Below are 6,596 nucleotides of genomic sequence, written 5' to 3'. Positions count from 1 at the left end.
CATTTCAGCCCTCCAGCTGAAACACAAGGAGAGGCAGCGATGGGAATTGAACCAGGGACCTAGAAATCTTCACAGTTGAGTGCACATGCAGTGGCTGCCACCAGATTAGCCGACTGAGCTAATCTGCTCTCTGAGCTGTTCATCTAATGTACACATTTCATTATAGTTTCAATGATATTCTAATAAAAAGTGAGTCTGATGATAGGCCAGTTTTTAACTTCTAAACAACTAAAAAAATATTTTAATTTTGAATGTTTATTCTAAGAAAACTCGATTTGAGAATAAGATAAAGTGAATGGAGGTATAATTCTAAGCTGCTTCTTTTATGTGCCTTCTTGTGCATTAAATAAATATACAAAAATTAATCTGATATAATACTAACATAATATTTACACGATTAGTTCATATACAGTATTTAATTTGTAATTTAATAATCCAATTTGTAAAACTAATATTTATGACTTCTAAATTAAGTAAACGGGAACATAGGTCTACTCTTTACATTAATAACAATTTTATAAGGGTTTTAATTTGAATTATTCTTTGAATCGTACGTAGTTTCCTTGTTAATTTGATGTGGCCAGCAGTGTGTATTCATGTTTATCTTTGGAATGGATTGGATTAGATTTATTGGGTGTAAACACCAAGGACAGCCTACGAAAGTCTTCTGGTGGTGATTGGGCAGTACAACAGGAGACAATCCCCTACTCTTTTCTGAAGAGTGTACTGCGTTCTTTAACGTGCACATGGGCCCTAAATGCAAACGGGACCAACGGCTTTAACGTCTCATCCAAAAGACGGTGCGCTATTGTAACTTGCATTTTGAGCCCTCTAGCTGAAACACGAGAAGAGGCAGCAACTGGAATTTTACCGGTGCGCACACACAGTGGCTGCCACCAGATTAGCCAACTGAGCTGAGCTGCTTTCTCAGTCAGGTATGAACGCGGATTTTCCTCGACAAAGTGGTTACCTAGTAACCGGTTTTTAGTAGTTGCCGTTAGTTGGCGGTGACATAAGCGCTCTTGGTAACTCATTCTACTGAGTCGACATGAGCGCAATTGGCAACTTGAATTGAGTTGAGTCGAGTCGCAAGGGCGGTGTAAGCCCAGTTTTAGGGAGTAGTGGCCAATGATAATTTTGTATTCATAGTGAAGATTTAAGTGGCATGCAGAGGTAGAATAAACAGTAGGACTTATGCAAGGAATATATTGGCTACACAAAAATAGTTACCTAGAAATTAGATTCTCACTTGATTCCCTTAGAAAAAGTTTACAATCGATCGAATTATTCCTCCAACTCTCTCATTTTTCTCGACATGTTATTGGACTTAACTAGGAGGAAGCAAGACAGTTGCTTGGTTGGCATAATGTAACCCCATAGCCATACTATATTGTTTGGTTGCTAGCTTGGTGTTTTTTTTTGTGTTTTTACTTTGCATTTTATTCAGTCTTTTTTTTTGTTTTCTACATAACTATTTTCGAGTGCATAGAGACATCATTTAGACCTGTCTATATATTATTGTTATTATTTATGGTAATTTTCATATAAACTTTTGCACCCCTTTGAGTAATCTGTCATTAGATGCTATTTGCTTTACAAAATCCTCTCCAGTGGTGCACCGGGGGGAGGTAAGGGGAATTAAAGCTCCCACCAGACAGGTCAAGCCCCACCCCCACCCCCAGACAAGACTGAAAAATACACGAAAAGGCCTACCCAAGCCAACAATTGTCTTTCACATTCTGAAAGTGCCATTTCTGACCATCCGAATGTCCCTATTAAAAAAAAAACTCATTTGAGAGGAAAGACACCTCCCAAACTCTCCTCTTGGGTTTAGGAGCTCAAGGCCCCTCCTCCTGTCAGGCAGCTTATCCCACAGGAAGTATATCCTATAGCAACCACTGCTACTTTCATGCATGGTGAGGGTAAAATAAGCAATTGCCTGATAAGTATATTTTATAGCTCGCTGCAGCTAGCAATCTGTAAATGATAAATTGTGATTCATTTGTCCACTTTATCTGAGAATAATTCATGTAGATTTAGGTTTGGTAGGTGAAACCATTTGGATGTTGCATTGTATTTATTTTTTCTATATAGATAGTTATTTTGCAGGGGCTAGACTTAAGTATTTGATTTATACTTGATTTTATAGCATGTATGTACTTATATTTAATATGAATATCAAACAAAATAATTAACGCCGTGGCTAGAGATATGGTACCATATCGGAACTTCTGATTGCTAAAGGCCCATTTCATGTACTTCGATTGGGGCTTATGATTATCACAATGTTTGGGTTAAAAGTCCTTTCTGTTATTCTTGCATATTTTTTATTTGCTATAGGGCCTCGGGCTACAGAATAATAATCACAGCTTGTCAACAACACCCGCGAACGAACGAAATTTCTTATCTTCCATCGTTGCTAAAACCATTTCAACACTCACTACTCTTGCAGCTGCAGCAGTGCACTGAATGACGTCACGCATGTATCGGCATTTCTATTGGCTAATCATGACATAATGTTATTTACCGTACCTTTAGTAATCTAAAGTTCCGATACCGTATCTCTAGCCACGGCGAATAATTAATATAGTAGGCTTTATGATATAGCTCTAGCAGGGAGTTGGCTCTAGCAACATATTTCAAATCTGAATATTTTCATATGCAGGGATTTTCTCTCAGATACAATTATATATGATTGGCAGTATTTTCAAATTTCTCTGAATCATTAAGTTATTTATTGAATTTATTCAATCAAACAACATAAATTAATAAAATATTTACCTTTAATTCTCTGTTAAACTGTAGATGTGCAGACTCTCCGAAAATAGAAGTGGGTTTTTTCCAGAGATTATCGTTAGTCATGTGACCTTATAGGCTAGTTTCTTTGTGAGAGCAATCAAGCGTGACATGAAGTCAGCCATGCAGTGAATTTGAACTTCAGGTACTGTAGTGTATTTTTTTGTCATAGCTTAATAATAATATAAATCCAAGTCAAGCTTTTCTTTTAAGCTCTTCCCATTCAACCACACTCTACTGGAAATACTTAAACTTTTATTTTTATCTGAAATCAGGATTAGTGACAGGAAGGGAAGCAAGGAAAACAGTCTAGCCAAATGTACAAATAAATGCAAATTTCGAAGCAAAACTAGGAACTCCAATAATTTAGGTAAAGTTGCAAAATATGCCAATAGCTACTATAAAAGTAGTGTTTAGTTATCTAAAATTGCTGTAAAAAAACAGTTTAATTGGTGTTTACAAATATATAAAACACCAACCAAAAAATAATGATCAATCAACCAAAACAATTAGAACATTTTAAAGGCACATACAAAATATGTAAAAATACAATACACAATTAAATTAACATTATATAAAAAGCAGAATAACAATATGTATAAAGACAATTAATTATTAATCAACAATTGAAATAATTAAATAAAATAAAAATAATGATAAAAATGCTAAATTAAAAAGCACAGTGCACCCCCCAATTTGAAACCCCTCTAATTCGAGACCACTTTTCCAAAAGCCCAAATAACAATCTTCAACCTTTTAAACACAAAGCTAGCCCTCTAATTGGAGACCAACCCTGAGACCACCCCAAGTTTTCAGGTCCCAAAGGTGGTCTTGAATTGTGATTGCAAACTGTAATCCAAAATTGAATAAGAAATTAAACAATAAAAAAATATTTAAATAAATTTGGTATAATGTATGTTAAAATAAAATCACAATAGAATAATGGACAAAACCAGTTCCAGCAATCCAGCATCATAAAGATCAAAAGAAGAGAGTGTTTATTGCAGATATTGCATCTGTCTTAAACTTTAGAAAACCACAAATGAAAAAATTGAACAGCCGGATTTAAGGCTAAATGAACCTTTCCGCTAAGCTCCGCCCCTTGGATCTTGTTGCTAAGGTCCCACAAGACGGCAGTGTTAAAACATACGCGAACACGTGCATTTGTGGGACAACACGTATGTTTGTAAGACGCGTGCGTATTCCTAGCGTTGTTCTTATAATGAGTTGTTAAGTTTGATTGACACTCCGGAAAGGTCAATTGAGCAGGGAAACATAACGTGATTGTAGTACTTCTCAAAGACACAACTGATCATCAATACACACAAACCCATAAAGGTCATAACGTGATTGTAGTACTTCTCAAAGACACAACTGATCATCAATACACACAAACCCATAAAGGTCAATTGAGCAGGGAAACATAACGTGATTGTAGTACTTCTCAAAGACACAACTGATCATCAATAGACACAAACCCATATTCTTTTGATTGGAAACCACAGCTTTACCATTTGCCCACTATTTGATTATTTACTTACCGGTACTTCTACATACTTTGTAAAATTTTACCAAGTTTATTATGACTCATAATTCTAAAGTAGCATTATTCAAAAAAAGAAAAAAACTATTTTTTATATAAGTTAAATGCATTCACTACAAATACAATACAATATTTATTGGATTCACTTTTATACCAGTGGCACACATCAGATACCTGCTGGTGCATCCAGAAAAAAAAAATTAAAAGAAATTAAATCAAATTGTAAAGAAAGGTAAACACAGATGAATTAAAGACCTGTAAATGCAGTACAGTATATGACTATGATGATTTTTAATGTTAACTTATAGAAGTGTAATAATTGGATGCCTTAGCTAAATAATATACTGTAGACCTATAATAAATGAGATACAAATAAATAAAACACACTGTAAAATAAAACAAAATTATACATATCAATTAGTCATTCGAAAAGAAAAGTACAAGATCTTAAAATTGAATTGCCATTCAGATGTTAAAATTAATTGGCATCAAGTAATGTTGAATAGATATATTATTTGCTTAATGGAATAAGTGTTATAAGTATCATTGCATTCTTTATATGCATTAAGAAAAATTTGGTTTACAAAAGTTTCTCAAATAGTTTTCTTGCTAATTCATATTTTCTTGGGATAAGTATCCTTCAGTTGTAATTTAGTATTCATTGTGAATTTTTAGGTTATCAAAAAATAGGTGATATATTCTACTAACTTAAATATTATGATTATTATTGTGAATTAATGTCAATAGATATTCGTTGAATTTCAGTTGGAGCGTCAAACGTCTCATGAGTCAGATTATCCCACAAGAATTGCAGGGTAAGCTGTCATATAAAAATCAACCACAATATTTATTCATAAGCTTGGAGTATATTTCTAGTTTTTTGCTGGCTCCTTTTAATTTTCAAGCCATGGAGCGACAGCAGGAATAATTACAGTTATATTTTCATAAGCTTTTAACGTGTGTCGCTATCCATGATTCATACACTGTAAAAATGGAGAATATGAAAATTACAATAGAACTTCTAATGATCATTTTAGTACTAAACCCTCATAGTGCAACTAATTTGCCTCTGAATTGTTTGGTGGTTAAGATTCATACCTTCCAATCCCAAAGGTCCTGGGTTCAATCACAGGGTTTTCTCATGAAGTCTACAAAGCATCATTCCATCCCGTATTTGTGAGATACTTGGTGTTGGATGTAAAAGAAATACAGTAACACCTCAATTTAAAAATAGCGCCACCAATGCCAGCAGATCCTTATTCTGGAGACATGATGTTGAATATATAAAACGTGTAAGCTGCCGGCACCTTGTTTTTTGAAGGATAAAAACAGCCCCACCCCTTTTTTTTTTTTAAGATTCTTCCTGCCCCCACAGAATCACATCATGAAGATTAAAATTAAAATTTGAAAATATGTTTAGGGCTGGGGTATTACTATTTTACTTTAGTAAATCATAATGATATTAACATGTGTGAAATATTTAAAGAACTTTAATATTAATCTGTGTAAAAGTTAAAGTACTTTAATATTTCTGTCTGTCCTTACATGATTCTTTTTCAACCAGTCATGTTTTGAATTCCTCCTCAGCATATCGAACAATGGCAGCAGAGTCCATGCATTGCAGGGGTAGAATATGAAAAAGTTTGAAGCAAGTAGTATGAATAAACATTGAGAATTCTAGGAAGAATATTGCAAACCTTGATAGTCTCTAAGAGGATCATACAACAAGCAGAGTACTTGTGAGGTGAGGAAATAACTAAAATAGGAGATTACACTGAATTTTTTTATTACATTCAGTTTTTTTCATTATTATTTTTTTTTATTTGAAATTATTTATTTAATTTGTTTATTTATAATGTATTTTAATATCAAGTCAATTGTAGGTGTTGTAGCAGCATAAAATCAAAAGCAATATGAACATTTCTGGGTGCATTTAAAATTATAGCAATAGTTATTAACATATTTTTTTCATTTTTTTGAGCAAGAAGAAACTTCCTTTGTCTCAATATTAATTATAATAATAAATTGTAAAGAGTATCTGGAACACCTAATAGATGACTTGTTAAACTCTTTTCTTTCTATTTTGTTGATATCAGATCACAGATGAGGAGGAGGCGGAGCTAAGTATTTACTTTGTCATCTGGTTCGCCGAGAACCATCAGACATTTTCAAATATGTTTAAGAAAGGTATTATCAAATATTTGGTTTGTTAGTTAGAAATCTTTCTTTATTCTGGATACTCAGTATTTTTACACTG

General features: G+C 33.5%; 1 long non-coding RNA gene across 1 annotated transcript; it reads left to right on the top strand.

Moving 5' to 3' along the window:
• The first annotated feature begins 2,788 nt into the window (after positions 1-2,788).
• LOC117107514 lies at positions 2,789-6,538 on the top strand. The gene is made up of 4 exons (XR_004445252.1): positions 2,789-2,941; positions 5,105-5,154; positions 5,927-6,083; positions 6,436-6,538. It is a non-coding gene; the product is annotated as an uncharacterized LOC117107514 (long non-coding RNA).
• Positions 6,539-6,596: the final 58 nt, after the last annotated feature.

This window comes from Anneissia japonica, unplaced genomic scaffold (assembly GCF_011630105.1).
Source record: "Anneissia japonica isolate Jap-2015-1 unplaced genomic scaffold, ASM1163010v1 scaffold42941_len10105_cov106, whole genome shotgun sequence".
NCBI classification, from domain to species: domain Eukaryota; kingdom Metazoa; phylum Echinodermata; class Crinoidea; order Comatulida; family Comatulidae; genus Anneissia; species Anneissia japonica.
The sequence above is the reverse complement of the archived record's forward strand: the minus strand, read 5'-3'. Positions and strand labels throughout refer to the sequence as shown.